Raw genomic sequence first — 23,005 nt, 5'->3', positions numbered from 1 at the left:
ATAACAAGGGAAATCTATCAACCTGTGTAACTGAGTCAAAGCTTTTAATTCTACTGCAGTGAAAATTTCAGTTTGTCCAACTTTAATGTCACGGTGCCAGTGCATAACAACAACGTGATATTTGCTGCATTACAACAGTGTGAATGTGCTGTACAACATAGCCCTTGGTATTTCTTAGTTGTTATGGTAAGTAGTTGATCTCAAAGGTTGTAAAACCCATTAAAGCCAGCAGTGCTTTGGAAAAATGTCTTGTATAAAACAACAAATACACCGACTTTAGTTTGTTGATCTCTCATGAACACTCACAGAAAACACAACACAGAATCAACAACATAATGTCCACAGTCTGATTCTGATAGATTACAATAGAAATAGGATTTTTTTCAGGTCAACAAGTGATGAAGATCAGAGTAGGAACTGTCAAAAAAAAAAAAAACAGCCTATTTCTTATTGACTTTATTGACCTTAACAAAAAGTCATCTGATCCAGAGTGAAAACTCATCCTGACAATCATCCACGCATGCTTTGCCAGGATGGCGCACTGAGCTAACAGCCCTCGGGTATCAGCACCAGAACAGATGTTGTCTTTTGGGGCGTGCCATCAAAGGAAATTGTCCCCATTAGTCATAGTTAATTTTGCTTTTAATTACCCTTTTCCATGTAACTGATAGGTGAAATAATCTTTGCCTCGGGAACAAATTAAACCACAACATAGATTACGTTGTATTGCATGAACGTCAATGGGAAGAAAAATCACCTTGGCCAAGTTGCGGAAATAATTTACTGTTCTAAAGTGTTGAGCAGGCCCACGGTTAATTCACAGAACGATATTAACTACACAAAGCACAAATAATACATTGAACACATTTACCAAAATACCATGACAATGAAACTAAGTAGCCTACTTAGTGACTGTTTCAGTTTGCTGAAAGCACCATCGAGCAGTGAAAATGTCATTTTAATTAAAAACTTCTTCCTCATTGTTTGGAATGGAGTTTTGCGACACACCTTTCATCCACTGTGCATGTTCTGCCAGGGTAATGTCGCACTACACTACTGTTCGACTGAGGCTTTGAATGCACCGCCAGATGTTGTCTTTGTCATAATGTGTTTTTAATCACCATTCCTGAAGTCAGATGCCAGCAGGCGGCTTCCAATCCGCTTTGCATCACTTGTTTCCCCTCATCTCTCCTTAACAGCTGAGAGAGGGCTGCGGGCATCAATCACGCTTAACTAGCCGCACTGTCAAACATCTCCTACACCAACTTCTGGGACCCCACAGTGGCTTGAGAGCAACAGGGGCCAAGCGGGACTTTACCTCGCCCCGGATCTGATACGCGTGTCTTCTTCACAAATCGTTTCTATTCGTCATAAACATCAAGGGAGACAACACTATGGACGTGTGCTCGCAGCGTGTCCTAGCACAAAATGTGATTAGTGCGCATTTGCCAGGCACCTTCACTCAATGGGCTTTTGTTTTGGAATATTCACGAAATATAATTACTTGGTTGGAACATACAATCTGTTGCCTCCAACCTCAAGCAAGTTTGGAAACAAATGGCTGCCTGAAATTTTTAGAAAGCCACATTCACTGAGGATAAACACTATCGAATAGCTTTTCGCCCCCAGAAGGCAGATGAGCTCCCACAATGATACAGATGAATACAAGTATACACCTAAAAATACATCATTTCTCACACACACACATTCTTTGTTTTTCTCCTTTTCAGTTAGCATTACAAAGGCTGCAAGGCTCGACTTGATCGGGGTTGTTGCCGTGTGCATTTGAGGGGTGTTTTGCATGCTCTATATTGCATTTTGTTGTCCAAGAGTCCATTATAGTAGACGAGCCATCTCTGTTTTCTCTCTTTCATTTTATCTTTCAAACGGAATGCTGGCACTGCAAAGAGATGCCATGGTACTTCAATCACACAGAGCTTCATCAGATCGATCCTTGGGAATACACAATCGCACAAAGAGGGCAGTTCAAGACGCCAACTGGATACCTTCACCGTACCATCTTTTGGAGAGCCATCTCGCTCTTCATGGCACACATAGCAAACCAAACTCCCAACAGTGCCCTGACAGCTTCAGACAAACAGCTGTACCTGATGTGTTGAGAAAATAAAGTCACATTGTATTGTGTAGCTTTTACTGTATATTAATTTGATGTATTAACATAATGCCAGCAAGTGTGTGTTGCCCTTGATAGATTATAGTCTAGTAAAAAGACAGATGTTGCAAATTGACAAACATATGGGGAAATCCATGTTAAATTAGACCAGTGAGACAGTCTTACAAATATCAGCAACATGCCCCAATAAGAGGAACACCTTGAAGCGTGAGCTCTCCTCTCTGCTCCCTCTCAGGTTCACATCCTCTGCTGGACACTCGTTCAATGATCTTTGCATTCTATTCGAAATCTATTCAATACAGTCTTTCATGGACTTTCCTTCTCACATCAATAATAACTGACTGGAAAGACTGCAGACAAACCACATCTGTATGTTTCAGCCCTCACTTTCACAAGAAGGCCAGGCTTTAGTGACTCTACAAACAGATCTTTAAAGTAAGTAGTAAAGTAAAAACTTCAAAGAATACTTTATTCACCAAATGACCATTTGTATATCAATCACTCAGCGCGTATTACCTTGAAACCTTTAAACTTGTTTTTTTCTCGTGAGCCTCCACGTTGAATGGAGAATTTAAAAAAACGGTCTTGATGAACTGAAGTAAATGTGAGCCAACAGCAAAACGATATCAATCTATGTCTGCTGACACAACTACTATAATGTATAATCAAAGTCTCATTAACCACATCTAATGGATACAAGTCATTTTGTGCGATAAGTATTCCTTCAAGTACAAACGCAGGAATCTACTTTACATTGATCAGACAGAAGCTTTGTGGAATAATCGATGCTTTACCTTTTGCTACTTATTGAAATATCGATGACTCTATAGTGGATGAGATGAAATAGTGTGAGGATGACTGAATTTGAGGGTGAAACTCTGATTTTAGATTTAGAACAGCTCTCATTTTTGCAACTAATTAGCAGTTCTCATTGGAAATAAAGTAATGTGGAAATCATATGCATGGACTGTTTACTGCTCGCAGGTTTCCCTCTTTCTGCTACATGTGGACTGCCACTAATTGGGGTAAAGTCTTTTGAAAACGTTGCACATAAGTCCCTAAAATATGAAATGTCAACATTCTACCACTGGGGGAAGTGTTGTATTGAGTGACTTTAGAGAAGTACCTTTGTCTATGGGTAGTTGGTAGGTGAGTTTCGGTGAAGGGGAGTCCTCAGGAAACACTTAAAGCCCTAACCAGAGCCCTTTAAGACCTGTCATCTTCCAAGAAGGCTCATTTCACTGTGACACCACCACGAGCCGCCCACCCTCCTCCCTGAGTCTCTCTGATCTCAGTGTCGACTTGAAAGGTTGAACCGCGTTATCTCCATCACCTTGCGTATACGCCATGCCGCACGCACCACTCGTTTTTTCCCCTGCTCTCTCTTTTTCTTTCCTTCCCCTTCTTTCCCTCTCTCATCTGTGTTAATTACTGTAATGACCTCCCACCCCTCCTCTCCTCTCCTCTCCCCTTTTTCCACTTCTTCTTCCCTCCGTTCCTCTTGTTCTCTTCACCTTTTGGTCCCAGGCAACTCTATTTTTTTGCCCCTTCCCACCTCTCCTCTCCTCTCCTCTCCTCTCCCCTCCCCTCCTCTCCCCTCCCCTTCCCTCCTCTCCCCTCCTCTCTTCACTGGCCTCTTCAAAGGTAAGAGGCCGTCGGCACGACTTCAGTAGAACCACATGACGATCAGACATGTCAGCACCTCCATCGCACACACACACACACACACACACACACACATGTCAGCACTTCAAATACACACACGCAGACACACAAACACACATGCACTTGTCAGCACCTTCAACACAAGCACAGAAACACACACACACACACACACACAGGTCCACATGTCATTAGGGAGTTCCACATGGCTCAAATAAAAGCCTGTCCAGCAGGAAGGGAGCAGGGCACAGAGGAAGTAGGGAGGAGGCAGGGAGGCAGGGAAGGAGGGAGAAAGAAGAAAGTGTCGGAGCAGAGGTGGAGGAAGGGTGGGAGAAGGTGATGGAGGCAGGCAAAGAAGGAATCATCTAAGTGGCGAGGGAGGGAAGGACAGAGAGGAGGCGAAGGAGTGAGAGCGATGAGGAGGGATGTACAAAGTGGGAGAGTTCTGAGGATTACTAGTCACCTGAGGGTTGCTTCGACCATCACTGAAGCGGCGCTGTGTGTGACTGAATGTGTGTGTGTGTGTGTGTGTTCTCTAAATGACTTCCTCCTGTTCAGCTCTGCGCCTGTTTTTAATGGCACAGCTCCAACACCATTTAACATATACTACCTGTCGTTGATCTCTGTCCTGGTTTCCTTCCTCATTTCCTTTCTTTCTTACTTCCTTACATCCTTTAGTTCATCCCTAGTTCATCCCTTCATTATTTTCTCTTCCCCTCTGCTCCTCCTCACTACCTACTTTTTGCTCAGTTGTTTTCTTCCCTCCGCCTCATTTCCTTGCATCTTCTTCCCATACTCTTCCTGTTATTGATATTTTGATCATTCTGGTCCCCATCTACCACTTTTTGTTTCCAACTAAGTGTCTGCTCCCAAAGCAGCATGAATGGTGGGAGACAGAGAGAAACATAGAAGTCATTTAAGAGATGGAAAGGAAGCTGAAGTTAAGTGAATAGGAAAGAGGAAGGATGGGTTTTTTGGACGGACGGAGATAATAAAGAGAGATGTGGTACCAGAAACGCAGACAGCAGAGTGGGAGAAAGCATGGTACAAGAGAGAGAGAGAGAGAGAGAGAGAGAGAGAGAGAGAGAGAGAGAAGAGCAACAGAAACGGCCTCGAGAGTGAAAGCGATAATATAGAGGAAGAGGGGGTGGTAGATCACAGGGAAACAAAAACTATATGTAGGAGAGTGGAGTGCAGATAACACAAAGAGCAGAGAAAGCGAAGGGTTGAGATAGAAAAAAGGCAGAGACAGTGTGGGGTGGCAGCAAGCGAAAGAGGAGAAGAGAGGCTAGAGTAGGAGAGGAGTCTATGCTCGGATCAATGGATGCCCTGTCCTCTGCTGCGTTTGCATTTCCTCTGGCTTACACAATAAGGCCCTCACACTACACCATGGAGAGTGTGTGTGTGTGTGTGTGTGTGTGTGTGTGTGTGTGTGATATAGAGTGTGTATATAAGTGTGTGTAAAGGAGAGAATGACATTCAGAGGGGATGTGACCCCTTTGAACTCTAGTCTTTTCTTAATATTAGAGGTCAATGGTCGTCCTTCTGAGGGAAATTTTACCCGCTGGTTGCTTGCAGGGCCCCGTGGAAGAGCATGTGATCTGTACATGGAGGCCTTTATCTCTGCCGGCGTGAATGCCCGTAGGTTTGTATCGGCTGGATGCGAGTGTTAAAGTGTTTGTCAGTGTGTTATCCATGCGATATGGACTGAGCGGCGCTTCTTTGCCTTCCACCTCCTGCTTTGTTCTCACAGGACACTGAACGGTGGATAATGGAATTGATTGAATCTGCCAATTATTTCTCTGATTAATTATTTAGCTATATTAAACGTAAAAAAAAAGAAAAAAAAAAGAAAGAAAGCTCTTGTGGATGTCCTCATATTGCTTGTGTTAACTGACCAACGGTCCAAAATGCAAAGTATTTAATCAATAACCGCGTTAATTGACTAACCATCTCCGTACTAATGGATAGGAAGCTAAATGGATGGAGGATGGACGCATTGAGCCTTCTGCTTTTCAGAGACCGAGTGTGAACACAAGAGCAATCTCTGCACATTGTGTCAAACACTGGAAAAGAGGATGAAAGAGGCCAAATTCATTATTAGCAGGAGGAATGCAGCATCAGCATCTAGTATACAGGTGCGCCTTAATAATGACACATCAGCTCCTTGCCGCCTCCTCCTCCCGAAAAAGATGAACTGGTAATTGATTTGTGAGTGACACCCCCCCTTTTTGTACATTACTTCAAAGTGTTGCAGTGGTCTTATATGTACCCAATCGGACTCTCTCTCTTTCTGCCGCTGTTTAACCTCAGTCAGGCCTTAAGTGATGGTTTCAGTTTATTTTTAGAGACAAGTGATTTGCCCAGCAGACAGACAGCAGACTGCTAGCAGGTTGCAAGGGCACGATAACACAAAGGCCACGGATGTGCCTTGGACCTGTACAAGGGTATCATCTCACCAGGGTCTGTGTGTGTGTGTGTGTGTGGGAGAAGGAGAAAGAGAGATAGGGTGAGACAGTGGGTGACGAGGCGTGTGCATGTGTGTCCTCCAGCAGCCATGATGCATTAGTGTAACCTGATGCCTCTCCTCCCCTGTGAGCCCTAACCTTGAGACAAACAGAGAGATGCAGGTTGCGGAGCCATGTTCCGTTGTAAATGAGGCTGTTGGTCTTCATCACTGAATGTGTCTAATCCGAGACAACCTAGCATGTGAAAGGGATATTGTCGTGAGGCTCGTTGCACTTTACTGCTATTAGTCCATTTCTGGGAATGCACCAAATTACAATTTTTATGAAAAAAAAATGTTGGTGTAGTTTATTAATTAAGAATTACACACATTAAGTGGTTGTTATCTAATTATATTATTGATTTAATCTTTTGTTAATGATGATTTGAATTTGAATATCAAGCTTATTAAAGGCTGGGTATTGTCGACAATTATTTTCCATATTAGTGCCAATATGATACTTTGATTGAAGCTTACTGTAAAAAGTATAAACATGTTTTTTACTTTATTTACCAAAGGAAGACAAAGATCCCACATGCTCAAAAGCTTGAATAAAAGAGTCCAAAATTGGCAAAATTAACCATATTGTCAAAGTAACTGGCCAACGTAACATGAGGAAAATGTAGGCTGTGCCTTTCATAATTTTGGCACACACGTCAGATTATCATTATCATTGATAGCATTGTTTACAGTTTGTGTTTAAACAAAGATTACGAGTGCAGAACAATTTAACAACTGCTTCTCTTTAGTCTCCTGCACCGTTACTCACTATTATGACCCACTGATTAGCATCAGAAAACCATTAAGTACATTCTGTATTTAAAGCATAAATTCCTCCTTTTCGCTACGAACCAGATGCAGCATTAGCGGGGAAGAGACGTTTCATTCCAACCTTTTGCTTCATTGTGAAAAACTGTGTTATGCCTCAGAGTCATTTCTTTCATTAAGGAACCCGGGTCATTATTGGCCCAAGTATAACGAAACTCACAATTGAAATTCTTCATCTGGAATACATTTAATGGGGTATTATTCTCCATCCTATTCCCCTACATTAAATAATACTATTCCCAGGGCCCATTAAGAAGCTTAATCATCGAGGGGTGAAATATACTGCGGAAAGATGATTACAGCTGATGATATTCACAGATAAGTCAAAGATGGTCACAAGATATGGGTTTTTTTTCTTCATTTTTCCCCCTCTTTCTTTTACTTTCTGGGCTTTCTTTTTGCAGTCATCAGGCTCACTGCTATCTGTCTTGGTTTGAGGGTTTCAAAGTACTGGGAAGCAGGCAAAAGACGTGTCAGAAGAAGAAAGAGAAGAAGATAAAAAGAGGTGAAACGGGAATTATTAAAAAAACAAAAAAAGACAAAAGGCATAAAAATAGACATCCGTGAGGCAGAACAATAAATCATTTACAGACGAACGCAGGGTAAGGTCGTCAGGGTTTAAATATTCATTATGGGTGTCAAGTCAAAGCTTTTAGATCTTGTGGGATACAGTTTCGCTAACCCCCCCCCTCATTTGATGTTTATGTCGGCTGAATTATGTATCAAAACCAATGTTATAAATACTCTTTGTGTGTTTTTTTTCCTGCGTTACACGTACACTACCGGAGATGGAGCTTTGAATCCCACTGGAGTCCCCTAAAGGTAAAGGTGCATGGACTCTATGGCACACTGGGAGAGAACGTGCACTGAACAGCAGATATATTGGTTCTGTAGTACTATAGACACAGGGAATACAAAGAAGTGCTGTCATTTGCATCCGAGGCATTTAGCCCGCACACTTGCACAACGATTGGCTGCCTGGCACTTTAACGCGACACCTGACATTTTGATGGACATGTTTTCTATAGCTTTAAGGATCAAATTGTGAGCTTTCAGTTACAGGAGGATTTCTCTCTTCAGTCTAACAATCACGTTTAAGGAGTTTAAGCTCTCTTCCTCAGGGCTCAGCAAGCAGATCTTTACTGTCCTGCTCAAAGACACTTGAACAGGGTTCAGAGATGTTTTAGGTTTTTTCAAACTAAAAATGCCATGTGGTCAAAACTGAGAATGCTATGTGGTTCATTTTAGGAAAATAACATGCTGAGGTGGGGTTCAAATCAAACAATTGTTTCAGGTTTGGAGAAAGTCAGAAACTGAACTTTCTAATTGTTTGCTTTGCTTACTATCTGCCCCCACGTGCTCTATATGAATGTGTGTCCGAGATGTAACGTGCACTATGTTTCTCATTACATTATAATGTTAAGTTCCCCCTCTTGCATTTTCACCTGTCACAAGTACGACCATTTCCAGTCCACTCCAGGTAGCCCGGCACTTGCCCTTTTCCTCTCCTCTCCTTTCACTGTCTCCATTTTCTTTCCACCTGCATTATTCTCTTCCTCTCTGTGTCCAGTGCATCTGCTCATTTATCACCAGCTACATCTGCTCTCCCTTCCCATCTCCATCCCCATATACTGTATCTCTCTTCCCTGTGACTTCTCTTCTGTCCAGCCATCTCACCCTCCCCCCCCTCTTTTCCTTTGTCTCTTCCTTATCCTCTTCCTCTTCCTTCTCTCTATTACTTTCTCCCGCTCCACTCTCTTCTGGGTGTCCTGTTCCCTCTCCCTCTCTTTCTCTCTCTCTCTCTCTCTCTCTCTCTCTGGGAGTAGCAGACCTCCTGACGGCTTAGTATTGATCCTTCCATCTCCCTCACATGCTCCCTCTCTCTCTGTCTTGCACACGTACACATGCATTAGGGTGACAAGATAAAAGGGTTTGTATGCCCCAAGGCAAAGCCAGCCAAACATGAGACCAGAGGCTCTCAGCCTTTAGGACATGTATAAAGAAAAAACAGAGACCCTTAACAAACCCAAGGCTGTGAGCACATTTCACACACCTCTGACAGGAAACCGTCGGAAAATGCCCATTATATTTATTTACGACAAGCTTATTTCATCTGCAAGTCGAGCCCCGCGTGGAATAACATGAAACTTGTAGAATTGCGATGTTCGAAACATTTTTAAGCGGTTGCGTCAGAAAGCTAAAGGCAACCATCACGCTCTAGTCTCTGAAGGAGGCAAAGCCTCATTGTAACAGAACTGCACACGTTCCAGAGGTGCAGACAAACTGCATGTTTGAAATAATACAAAAAATTGTATAAAATCAATATATATAAAAAACCAAAACAAATGATCATGTTACAACCCAATTGTCTCTTGAAATCAGTTTGCAAGCCTGTCTCTTATTCCAACTGGCATGCTCAGAATATAGAGCATGATGCTTCTGTCCAGAGCACCGCAGCAGCAGATGGGAATACAACTCCTCACCATGGCGATGTTAGTGCCGTGCCCCGTCCACTGCGCCCCGAAAACCAACAAGAGCTTGTCAGGAATCAATACCTGGCATGAAAAACGATGTGACTTTCAGCTGCCGTGGCCACATCAATCACGCCATTACCATTAGCTCATCTCTCGACACCGACTTGGACTTCTCCCTGCTGCCCCTCCCATCCGCTCTCCGCTCCTATGTCACCGTTTTCCCTCTCCTCTCTCCCCCTCCTTCCCTCCCTCTCCCCCTGCCAGCTCAGCGGATGCCCCTTGTCACAGCTCCTATTTCAGCCTTCTGAAGTTTCCTAATTGATCGCAATTAGAGCCGCTACAGAGAGAGATGGGGTTGGGGGGCAGACAAACAGAGATGGGGAGAGAAAGTGTACGAGCGAGAGCGAGGGGGAGATTAAAATCAATGAGCCTGTTTTGAGAGTGGTTATATTAGCAGCTGGACTACATTTGACCACCGGCTGCTGAGGTGCACAAGAGACGGAGGGGAGTGACGAGACAAAGAGAGAGACGGCGAGTCACTGCTGATGGGAGGGAGTTGAGTGACACTGAATAAAAAGACATTAAAAGATGCCCTCTTAGACGAAGGGGCGACTAATCGGTGGTTTTGATCTCAGGCGACTAAGATTTCTTTGGTCGATAAGTCTTATAATAATGACTTGTTTCCAAGAAACCAATGAGAACATCTCTGGTCTTACAGATCTACAGCGGTGCTTTTGTGCGATTCTTAGAGAGGATTGTCGTCATTGTTTACACATCTGTCGATTAAATCAACTAATCGATCAGTCAACAAAATGGTGTTAGTTAGAATTACTTTGGTCGAGGACAGCCGTAGAAATTAGACACACAAAGAAGGGGGAACCTGACTTAGACACAGCATTAATAATATACATATTTTCACTTCGTGCAAAGTGCTCACCCACCAGATCTAATCTAAGTCGTTCTTAGATTTCAGTTCATATACGTGTTTAACAAACAATATACGTCACATAAATAAGACTGCTTTAAATTAGTTGGTAGTTGTATTCATTCAAAGGTTTGATTTTCTTTGTTTCCATACACGCAAAATGGTACCAAACCTGGCAACCCAATAATGACGACAAGACTGCGATTCCCGTCACCACACCTGGTTGTTGATTTATAGTTTCAGCATGGAACTAATACAATCCACAACTCCTTTTGGATTTCATTGTCACTGACAAACAGCACTGCAGTTACATCAGCAGTAAGCTACCAACTAACTGCCTCGCCAAACAAAGTGATAGTTAGCAGTGTAGCTGTATTATGAAGGAACATAATCTGGTCAGTCGCTGGCCAAAAATGCAGTGATTCTACAACCCGAATGAGGATCGGGGGCAAAAAAACTTGATCTGGATTTCCCAACTTGGGAAAGCGTGTGAAGCACTTATGACTCTTGAGAGCAAGTAGAGCGAGAGTAGAAGAAGAAAAAAACACACAAGGGGGAAAATGAGATAGTGATAAGTTGGGATCAAATAAAGAGATAATTTCAGTGACAAACGTAGCAGCCAAGAGTGGAGGATTTGTAATAGAGAGATAGAGTGGCAGAATGACAAAGAGGAAGAATAACAATGGTGCCAAAGCCTCTGCCATCCTCCTTGCAAACGTCCCTGATCCCCATCTTTTCTCTCATTTAAATTCCTCTCCATTGTCATTGCAATGCGGGCCTAACCCCCCACCGCCTGGCAAATACACACGCACACACACACACACACACGCACACACACACTCATGGACATCAGACAGCACATGCGTTGACCTCCAGTAACAACCGGGGCCATCGCGAAGAGCCGGGCTCACACATCTTGGCTAATCCTTATCAATGGGAACACATGCACGACACTCACAATGTTTGCTGGAAAGATAGGCTCAAGTTCCCCCGGACTGCAGATGTCAATGTGACCCTCGCCATGCTAACATGGGTGTGGAGCAGCAAGGAGCTTGTCACCCGGCATCCAGCGCTAACTCCTGCCTTGTCGACACTTGCGGCCGATACAGCCGGCCTTAATTCTATTCCGTGCCTTACTATTCCCTGGTCAACGGTGCTTAAGACCACAGTACACTGGCTTGTCAGCAATGGTATCTTACAGAGCAGACATACTGCTCTCAGTAGCGCTCGCACTGTCTACAGAGCTGTCTAACAGCAGCAACAGGGCTAGAGAATAACGTCTTGTCAGCACGATCAGGACACGGCTGGGTTAATACAAATTCTTGGCTTATCCCTTGTCAGCAATTCTAGGTCACAGAGAATGGCAACCGGCGCTGATCTTAATATTGCCTTGTCAATGTGCATAGCTACATCTAGACCGTCAACATGGCCTGGAAATATGCAAGAGACAGCGAGAGAGGCCTGAAGGATGCCTTGTCTGCACAGTCAGGACAACACTGGTGTTGTATTATTCCTTGCCTTATCGCTCCAATGTCAGCAATGCTAGGTCAGAGATGGTAACCAGTGATACTCATGTCTTGCTTTAGTCCAGACTAGGCGTAAAAACACGTCCATCTCGGCTCTGGAACACTAGATGCTATTGTCTAGGGATGTCAAAATACCATAAATGTTGTAGTTGATATCAATACCAGTGAAATTCCACTAGGTTTTGATTTCTCAAAACCTAACTGGATACCAAGGTATAAAACTACAATATAAACCCCATATACTTGAACATACACACCTTTATTACCATTTGCATACTGCTTTTTGCAAATTTATTAGTAATCATTCAAGGACCGCCTCAAATTCTACATCAACAACTAAATACTACCAATTATATTGAACACACCACGAGGTTGTAATTTGCAGAATACTTCTTTTTAGGAAATAGAGCTTTGGACGCATCATTATGCAACTTCCATATCTTAGCTGTTAGCTCCTTTATGTAGCCAAGCTGCACTGTGCCGCTCACTGGCTGCTAACAGCTAACGTTAACTAGCTCTCCTCCCAGAAGACTTTAACACGGATTTGTTGTTGTACCTTGAGAAATGAGTGCAGTCACGTTTTTCTTTTTTTTAAATTTCGCCATTAACTTAGTACCGAAGTATCATTTCTTGTGACATCCCAACTATTGTCTTTCAGAAGTAAGAATCTGCCATGGCGAACGGCCCCTTTCCCACTTCCTACCCCTTACTTTTCGGCAGTGCTCTGACCGCACTCATCTACAAACGTGGCCTTAATTTTGATCTCAACTACACAGCTGTAAAGTTTCACAACGCTATCCCAGTGATACAATCTGTCCAAGGACAGGCAGAATATAACACACCTGGCAAAGTACTCTAAACTCCCTCTACGGTCGTTCCCACTACATTAATTGTCTCCTGGACCACATGTTGCCATGATAACACACACACAGACTCTCAAGATGAAACAATACCATCTGTATTGTAATAACATAACGTTTTTAAAATATCTCTTAGATGAAGTACTTATCTTTTACAATATAGCCTCCTTCACCTCTCAAAAGTGGGTTGTGTTAAAAAAATAAATAAAAATCCTCGTAACACCTGCCTCTGTCCGATGATGGCTATTAAACTTCGTTAAGAGCTGCTGTGGGGGAAATTATAGAATATTAGATGTTGCAAAAGGGAACTAAAACACATCCTGATGTTTTACATCATGTGTGAACGTGGAGAACCTTTCAGATAATATTGAATCCATTAGTGCAGAACTGTCTCTCAGGTGACACACACACACACACACATACAGAAAAGGACAAAATCAAAAAATAATGAATGTCAATTTCAAAGTCAATATGCACCGAACTGCAATTGCAAAATAAATCAGGCACATCAGGTTACATTGTGGACAAATCAGTGTCGATATGATCTAGAATACCCAAGTGTGTGCACGTGTGTGAGTGTGTGTGTGTACTGCCGGAGACAGAGAGAGTGAGAGAGACTGCTTGTGTGTGTGTGTGTGTGTGTGTGTGTGTGTGTGTGTGTGTGTTAGGGAGATTCTGGCGACAAGGCGACCCCCAGGGATCAAAACACACAGTCTCACATTACCGACGACCTCACACACAGACGCACAGTGCGCTTGTACAAGTGTAGATGAGATGGTGGTTTCTGCTAAGCAATTTGTCGACCTGCATGCCAACGGGGACCAATGGCAGCAGCCGGAGAGTGTGAGAGAGAAAGATGAAAGAAAGGCCGTCATCGCCACGGACCGTCTTACCAGTACGCCACTTCGCGGGCGGAGGCTTCTACGAACGCACCTCTGATCGGGGTTAAAATCCGTGATTGTGGATTAGTCATTTCAGTTTAGTTGCCCTGACCTCCGAGTTAAAAAAAAAGAAAAAGAAGTAGAGCAGGCTGCATGATGTGAGGTTTTGTTTTGTTTGTGTTGAGTTCAGAGCTGCAAAACCACTTAGCGTTCGTCTCCCACCGAGAACATATTCAGTGTAAAGGTTGTGTGAAATACGCTTCCCATACATATTACCCATACATGGCTGGATATCACTGCACTGTTTACCACTATACTGATCTATTGCGAAGAAAACCATCCATCACAACATCTCTGTAACTAACTTTACAAAACTCCTTCGTCCAAACAGTTGGAACACAAACACAATGCAGTTTGTTTACGCATATATCTGCAGGAGGCGTGGGCGTGGAGGAGAATTTGACATTTCAACTATAAAAAGGTTGTGCCCTCCGTTGTGTTCATAACTGTTACTGGACAATCTCCTATCATTTGAATAAAATGTATTACTTTGTTTGCATACCCTTGCCTCTGACTGAATTAACAGCGACCTTTAAAGGCTCAATGTGAGTCGGATTCTGTGGCAAACAGTGTTGTCTACGAGTCAAGCAAAGTCACAAAACACAAAAAACTAAAATGCAGTCGTGAACCTGCAAATTCTTCTGACATCAATCGGACTATCAAGACAATACAGATAACAATGTCTGTACAAGGATGAACTATGCATGAGGACTTAATACCTTCCTTGATGTCCTCAAAAGTCAATACAACTCAGCTCAAAGCAAAATGAAACATTTGAGGTCCTCGAGGGGAAAAATAATTATCTTGGACAGAAAGAGCTGCTCTCCTGAGTCTCGGCCCCTTGAGTCCCCTCTTTACGCTTCATTGAATGTGTGTCTGAATCTCAGTTCTTTGTTTATCATGATTATGCGACATGACATATGCCTTGCTGCGAGGCAAACGTCCCGGCGGGGGAGAATAAATTCTTGAACTTACACTCAATTACAGTTCTGGCGAAAAAAACGGAATCACGGCGTAACTACAGCGCATTACACCTGGCTGTCAGCAGCAGGCCCGAGGCTTCGGCGGGCTTGTGTCCTCGGTTCAAATCCCCGAACTGGCATGGGGCTGGGGACGCTTGGTCTGGCTAAGGGGAAAGCAAATGAGTAATGCTCTCCCCTCCCTCATCAGCCATAAAAGCTGCCCTGAAGCAAGGCCCTTAACCCCCGGTTCCTCTGGTGCAGCTGCTGAGTGATTTGCATTCGCTAATTCTGCATGCATATATCGTCTGTCATTCACGCTTAAAAATAAACCTGTAAAGATCAGACGCAGGCTCTTTTATTTTTGAGTGCCATTAAAGTTTAGCGTCAGGTCTCTGTGCGTTAATAAAAGTGTGTATACATACTATTAGTGTTCAAAGCGTTGCGGCAGGCATTGACTTCCCTGTATGAAACCCTAGAGCCCTGAGCTGTCAGCATGAATGCATGGCCGTGGCCTTCATGGAATCTGGATATCTGTCTACGTGTGTGTCCACTCTGTCTGCTCATTTCCTGTACCGGTGTGGCTGTGGCTGTGTGTGTGTGTGTGCCTCTGTGTGACGTGTGCGCCTCCTGCGTGCCCACATGTCTGAAGTTTCCCTATCTGAGCGCCGACATGTGTGTGTCTTCCTGGCATTTCTGGACAGAGGAATTCTATCCGCCTCCACGGAGTCCTTTCAACGCCCACCGCCACTCACACACACACACACATACACACACACACATCACACATCCTGCTGCTGACATGCGCATGTCACCACGGCAACCAGATACAGCCAGAGACGTGGTACTGACAGAGGAGCACAGACCACCATACTGGCAGGCCAGAGGTTCTCGTCGTGGGGTTCAGGTCAGCCGGCGGGATCGCTTGTTGAATCACAACATGTGAATTTTTCCGACACTATTCTCGAACTCAAACGCATCAATTTACCGCAGTTCGTTGGGAATCTTATTGCTGATTCAAGAGGCCGACAATGTAATCTCATACCCAGCCTGCCTTGTTCCCACATACGCACAACAGGTTCACAGCATTTATGAGGCTTTTCACACATGTGGCTACCATTGTATATTTGATCTCTTACAGAGTGCCCACTGCTCAGCACTGAAACCATCATCTTCAAAGATGTCATGTGATGATGGGACACATTTATATATAATGCAGATTCACTGCTTTTATTGTTTGAGCGGGGGAAAACAAAGGACGAGAGCAACAGTTATGTCTATTTACACGGAAAATGAAATGGGTTTCACGCAAATACAACGAGATAGAAAATGAAAAGCAGAAAAACAATTGTGTTGTTGCGTTTTTTTTGAACGGGAGTAAAGACATATACAGTTTCTCGTCAGCTTACCTTGGACAGGACGAAACGTCAGCACGATCCTCCTCTTCACCCTGTCAAAAAACAACCCAGAGTCAGTCACTGCGTTCACAGAAAAGGATTTCAGTGTTTTGGCAGAAGATTCAGCAGTCAGTAAAAAAAAACCTTCCTTTGCTTTTTAGACATCTGCCACAGCGTGGCTACCTTGTGATTGACAGGTCGCCAACACAGGAGTTGTCCGTGTTTTTCGTCTTACAACTTTAACCCTTACATTGTATATGCTTTCAGTTTATTATGCAAAAAAAAACAAGATGGTGACGGCCCAAATGCCAATCTTCGAGGCCACAAAATCGGACAACAAACCAAAGGGCGACGTCACGGTGTCCAATTCTTTTACTCCGTCCATGGTCTGGCCCCATTAAGAAAGCTCATGTATGCGGATATTTAGGATCGCATCCGTCATAACCACCCCAACTTTTCAGCATCCTTCAAAAAACAATATTAGTTAAATTGGTTTGTATTTGTGTTTATAAAGAGATAATAACCTGCTTAGAAAAATGAAAATGTAATAATCTCATAAAGTTCTCCCTTTACCTGTTTCTCTAGCCTCATTCTCTCAGCAATATTTCACCAATTAACTATCTCTCTTTTTTTCATTCTATAATGGCGTTTATGTATAATGGTGTCAAAGTCAAAATCTAAACGTATAATGCACCCCACAGGCGGTCCAGTGCAGCCTTATCTACTCTGTGCATTGCTTCCTCCATCGCTCCTTCTTTCCATCTGGTTTCACTTCTCTCCACCTGCCCATCAGTCTGCAGCCAGGGACAGGTGAGCCTATTACACGCTTCTACACACACTGTCTACTACACACAGTCTGTAGGTTCACGCACAAAAACCACACTCGCTCGGCTTCATGGTAAGTTAGCGTGCCACGCACATCATCCGACTCTGCTGTGCTGTAAAACGGCCGTTATTGCAGCCACGTCACACTCCTGATGAAGTGGTCTAGTGGCGCACATAAAAGCTGCAAAGAAAATAAATAAAGAATCCAATCCTGGAGAGTAGAATTGGATAAGTACAACTGAATGAAATTGAAATGGTAAGGGTAATTGAGTCAACTTTTACAAGGACTTGACCCAGGACAACAAGCATGAGAGTGCAAGTAAGTACACTTCCCCACAGCTCAACGTCGTCAGTCTAACTTAACTGCTAACAGTCAGTCAGTGAGTGCTGCTATAATATTGTGTTTCCTCAAACAGAAGTATACAGCAGCTGGTGATTGGGTAGTAGTACAACATAGTTGAGTGCAGACACAATTACATCTTCTAAACTGACAGTTATATTATGTGTAGAAATTATGATTCTGTCTTTATCTAATTGTTAGAGATTGAATGAAATTCCATGGATTTGTGTGGAAGAGAAAACATTCCGCCGGCCATCTAAAGGTTTGGGGTCGACAGCCAACAAGATAACGATTATGTACTCTGGGCTTAAAAAGTGATGATCAGCGCACCAGCAGGACGACTCACCCCGATGCATTAACGACAGCGAGAGCATTAAAAGCACAGAAAGCTTATAAATAGTTGTCCTTAATATAGAGGAGAGGAAAACACATGCTATGGCCTCCTCGTGTAAATCCTGTTCTAATCACAGCAATCAATTGCTTAGCTTTGGCACAGTATTCCCTCCTGCATTTGCACGAATTGCAGCGGTTGCATAAAAGGTTTTTTTAGTACCGTTTTGCCTCCTCGCTGCATCCTATGGTGTTACAGTTCTGTAAAAAGAGTTTGGTGTCTTGCATAATATCGTGTTGCCTTACATTTTCCGACATCAGTATGTTGGATATTTTGCCTGTTTTATATGTCGTTCTTATGCAGAGTCGGGGCAGCCCAGCTCGGTTTCTCAAGCGGCATCAGTGGCTGAACGGCTATTTATTTATTTCCAGAGACCATTGCCTGCTTGGCTCCAAGAGAGAGAGAGAGAGAGAGAGAAAGAGAGAAAGAAATATTTGCTGATGCTGCTGTGCAGCGACATAGCAGAACGTGCTATCACATGAAACATCACCTTTAAGATGCTCACACTCTCCCTCTTCTTGTTTGTTCCTCCCCTGTCGGCCTCTCTCCTCGTCTCGGTCTCCCTTCCTCTTTTTGTGTCTTTGCCGTACCAACTCTGTGCCCCTCCCTCCTCCAGACCTCCACACCAGCTGTACTTTTCCAATTCAGCAGTTCCCTTAACTCTCCAGATGACACCACAGGATTTCACGCCAGCTCAGAGCACACAAATAATAACAACACTAAACAAAAAAGCAAAAAAAAAGTAGACAGAAAAAAATACCGCTGAACAGAACCAAGCAAATCAGCAAAAACAACTCCCACGGGCCTCTGTGCAGTTGCAGATAGGGAGCTTGACAGTATTAGCAGGCCAGGCTAAAATTATTTATGTGGAGACTGGAGAGTGAAAGAAAGAAAAGACCAGAAGTGAATAATGGGAGAGGGCTAAATATACAGTAGCTACTACAGAGAGAGGGATTAAATTAGATGAGATGTGAATGCGAACAGTGAGAGGTAATTACACACTCAGCATGTGTCCTTTTAACACCCCCGTGACAGCAGATCACCCTAAATCCTCAGCCGTAGATATCCAGCCACAACACTAGAACAGCATGTTCTCTTGCTGTTCCTTGTATAATCTTAAAGTCATGGCTGTAGGCAACATATTAATTCAGGCAACCCCGTCAACAAAATTACGTTCGTGTACAAGTAAACCGCTCTCGCCATCACGTTTTGTGGGAAACCGGTTTTCTTCTGGATCGAAGGCTGCAGTTTTTTCACCGTTTCAAACAAGTGGTTGACGCATGATTTAAAAAAAATCACATTGTGGTTTGCCTTCAAATTACGATGAAATTGAAAACAGATAGATCCACCAATATTATCTACATACATTATATAGATAGTACTGAACTCATTTTGTGTGTTGCAAACTAACCATCTGTCTCTTTGTACAAGAACTGTGGGTCCCAGGACCAAATGTCACGTGTCCATTTCTAGCTGAGATGTGCGGCCTATGTTCCACCTTATTGATCCTTGACCAACTATTGTTAAACCACACAACCTTGAGGGCATTTAAGGGAGCGAGATCCGAGCTTTTGGGAGCATTTCCATTGACTCTCGACGGCTCTCGGCATTGGTGACGGCGAGCCGGGGGCTCACAGCTAACGATGACAACAGCGTTAAAAAAAGGTGGAAACTACAGCAAAAATGCTGACAGAGCAAACAGTACCAGAGGGGGAACCGGAGGGTGGTTGCTACGCTTCCGTGACGGCGCTGTTATCAGCTGTACCCGGCTGATCAGTGGGGCACTAACATTCACTGGAGGTAGCCCTCTAAACACAGCTCCTTTCATTTGAAATGCAAAAGAAAAGCTGTTAATGCGTCTCCGATCAAACACTGGATTACTTTTGTATCCATTTTACCCCACAAGCACATGTGCTAATACTAAATGCTAATTAAAGGATTTTCTTTTTTCCCCTATAAATTACCGCGTCCCACTGTTTTTGTGATGAAGCTTGCTCAGTCAGTGACAGACGTGGCAGTTTGCCATGCATCGCATAATGCACTTTGCAAACAGATGTCAATGAGATTTGTTTGCAAGGATAAAGGATTGCAGCAAAAAAAGGGGTGGGGGTGGGGATTCGCAGCAGCCACCAGCCAAAAAAGCAAGGGTTGAATTTATCTGTTTGTTTTCTGGTCGTTTCAGCACGTAACAAGCTTTTAGGAATGAGGTCAAATTCCATTCTTCACTTTCCTTTATCATCGCCCGTGTTGCATCTGAATCATTGTGTCCATCTGAGGGACAAAACATGCGGCAGCATTGGTCTCACACAGCGGCACGCGCTTCGTTTAATCCCTGACCTAAAAGTTTCCACACAGACATTTGCCTGCAATTCGATTTCTTTCTCATGTAGATTTTACTTCTACAATCTAGGACAGCCAAAAGGATGAGGAAAACTTTTTGGCGTTTAAAAACATCCCCTTGCTCAAACAAACTAAAAATAAAGACAGAAAATTAAAAGGTTACCCTGGCAGAGGTACTATAAATCAATGGGCTGAAAGGAGTCATAGGAGCCACTGAACTGCACATTGCACAAAATCCAATGAGAATCCAGCCAGCAGCCTCCCAATACTCCCCTTCTTCTCTGTTTCCCTGGCTGTTCTATTAAAGCCGGGGCTATTCTTAGCAAGCAAGGGGATCGGGTTAAGAAGATGAAGGCTGAGAGATCATGGAGAGACAGAGAATTTAACTAAGAGCACAGTGACGGGTAAACCCGCTGACAACCCGTTCGACCTGCCCGTTCATTTGGAGAATTTGTTCACCAGCCGAGTGAGAACATTCAACAGAATACAATATTTCCATGCATCACAGCACAGCATGAATCTAATGGAGGCGAGGAAGTCGCCGATTAATAATTAATGATTCATTTTTTTGTAAAAGTGCAGTTTTGTTTGAATGTCTCCCTGATGCCGACATCTAAAAGATAACAGCGAGGACAAAGTAGAAGAGGAAGCAGGTAAAAGCAAGGGAAAATGTCATAAATAAGTAACTGTTTTCGGCTAAAGACAGCACATTATCAGTCCCCTCCTCACCCCATTTAGTTGTTCAAGTGAACAGCTGTATAGCTGGAGACGACATTTCAAGTCCTCGCAATTTCAAACAAGAGAATATTGACAAGTAATGAAAAAATACGGTGGAAACAATCAAATGAAATGTAACAGTGACAACCAGACTCATGAGGATTGCGCTGTACGGATGTCAGAGGTTAAGAGAGAGAAGTGGAGGCAGAGCGTTCGGACTGTAAGCCTCACGATCTGCTTCATAACTGTCATCTGACATCACTGCAGCAGATGCTTTATCTCGGATCCTGTTCTCTCTGCCCGCTCTAATGTAATGGGCGGGGGTCTCTGTCATACTGTAGTCTAATGGCAACAGACAGGACAAAGGGGCAACAGACAAGAGACGGTTTAGTACGGCCCACCCCGTGGAGATGGGGCTAGAATGATTGGGGTCCATGAAGAAAAGAAGGGTGTGATTGTGTGTGTTTGCATATGTGTTAGAATGCAGACAGCAGAGCAGCTTTTACAAAGCTTTTAAAAGTGACACTACCTAGTCTCTTATGTAAATGGGCCCTAAAGCGCATACATACTGTGTTGATTGGATGTTTGCGGCCACACATGCTTTGTATGAACTTACACGATTCCCCTTCCTGTGCTCCAATTACCTCGTCGAGCTGGCCAAGCAGCGAGATGATCGAAGTTCGAAGTGACACTTTTCGTAACGTGCGCAAATTCTCCGCTAGCAGTTGGTAAAGTGTAGCTACTTCAGGAAGACAAGACAGACAGACAGACATATGGCAGTGGCAACAGTCAGAGCTAATCTGAGGAGTGTGATGCTCGTGTAGAGCAGGACGTAAGGGTTCGACGTCCTGTCACACAGTCTTCCCCTGATCACGCTGTATAAATAACGGCATGTTGAGTACAACCTTGTGAAGTGTGTGTGGGAGTGTGTGAGAGAGACGTGTGAAGGCATAATTAGGCTACATGTCTTTCAAAACATTTAGTTTTTACATCTGTGTCGTCATAGAGAAGTTAAAACAGGGACGTATTGCTTTACACATCACGCTGAATTTATTTACCATATGCTGGGAGTCTCTGTATTGTCTGGTTACCTGTGTCCTCAGGTCCAATGGCCCAGCAAGAGAGAGCCACCTGTATACTACGGGCCGGGTAATTGGTCTGAACCAACTCTTTAGGATTCATAGGGGAGCACACAATTTAATCTAAAGCTTCATGTGTGATATTCAGCATGATTTGGGTTTTAAAAGAATAACTGAGAAGCTATCTACAGCTTGACTGTGGTATTATGTGATGTATTGCATGCTCCCCTCGACCCCGTTTTGTGTGTTTCTCTGGGTGTAAATGTTTCCCCTTTTGTTTCCGTGTAACAGTCAGCGATCTCAGTGCTCTTAGTGTTCGGTGTAGCTCAATGTCTGCTGTGGACCTGAGCTTTATGGATTTGTATCTCCAAAGAGCTGCATTACTTTGTGCTTGTGGTCAACTGTGGTCACGCTCAAGTTAAAGTGGTTTGCTATTCATCGATTTTCAAGTTTGAGTAAATAAAACTCTTTGTTTTTCACTGTGTCTTGCTTGGATTCACACACAGACAGAACTAAGAGGCTTTACAGATGTTGCCCAGAATGACCCAGTGTAAAGAGGTCGAGGGGGAGGGCGGGGTCAACAACTGGTCAAGGCCTTTACCAAAACAATTCAGTCTCACATAAGATATACACGAACACACACACACACTATGCAGACAAATGACTTGCAGAGCAAGAATAGAAAGTGCTGTGTAACATTATAACTTCTTACTAGAATATCATGTAATGAGAAAAACCTTTAATTTCACACCAGCACAGAAAAGATGACCGTGGGTTATTGCTCATTATCTGTAATTCCCAAAATGCGTCTTTGTTCACAACTGAGTGGCATTAAAACGATCAGATCTTGAGCTCAAACTGTGTTTATACCGACAGGCAAAATAAGAAAATAATACAACAGGAAGAGGTGAACCTTTCGATGTCAGATCTTAAAACAGCATGTTGGGTTGATTCGGAGTGATAATTGCATGTTGAATATGAAAGTAAGTCAAAGGCGGGCTTCCATAAACCATGAGCCACCAGTATTTAATCCCCGCGAGGAAAAAAATGTGTTTGGAGAAGAATCTGCCGAAGTAAAGGAAAAAATAAAATATGCCAACC

General features: G+C 43.5%; 1 protein-coding gene across 1 annotated transcript in view; it reads right to left on the bottom strand.

Moving 5' to 3' along the window:
- cntfr (ciliary neurotrophic factor receptor) overlaps positions 1–23,005 on the bottom strand; it is a 202,228-nt gene that overhangs the window by 150,609 nt on the left and 28,614 nt on the right. Inside the window, exon 2 of the mRNA XM_031855473.1 lies at positions 16,225–16,265. The gene's annotated coding sequence lies outside the window, so the exon portion shown is untranslated. The remainder of the gene's footprint in view (positions 1–16,224; positions 16,266–23,005) is intronic.

The sequence above is a fragment of the Anarrhichthys ocellatus genome, unplaced genomic scaffold, assembly GCF_004355925.1.
Source record: "Anarrhichthys ocellatus isolate YVR2014 unplaced genomic scaffold, GSC_Weel_1.0 scaffold16, whole genome shotgun sequence".
Classification (NCBI taxonomy): domain Eukaryota; kingdom Metazoa; phylum Chordata; class Actinopteri; order Perciformes; family Anarhichadidae; genus Anarrhichthys; species Anarrhichthys ocellatus.
This window is presented reverse-complemented; position numbering and strand designations above follow the sequence as displayed.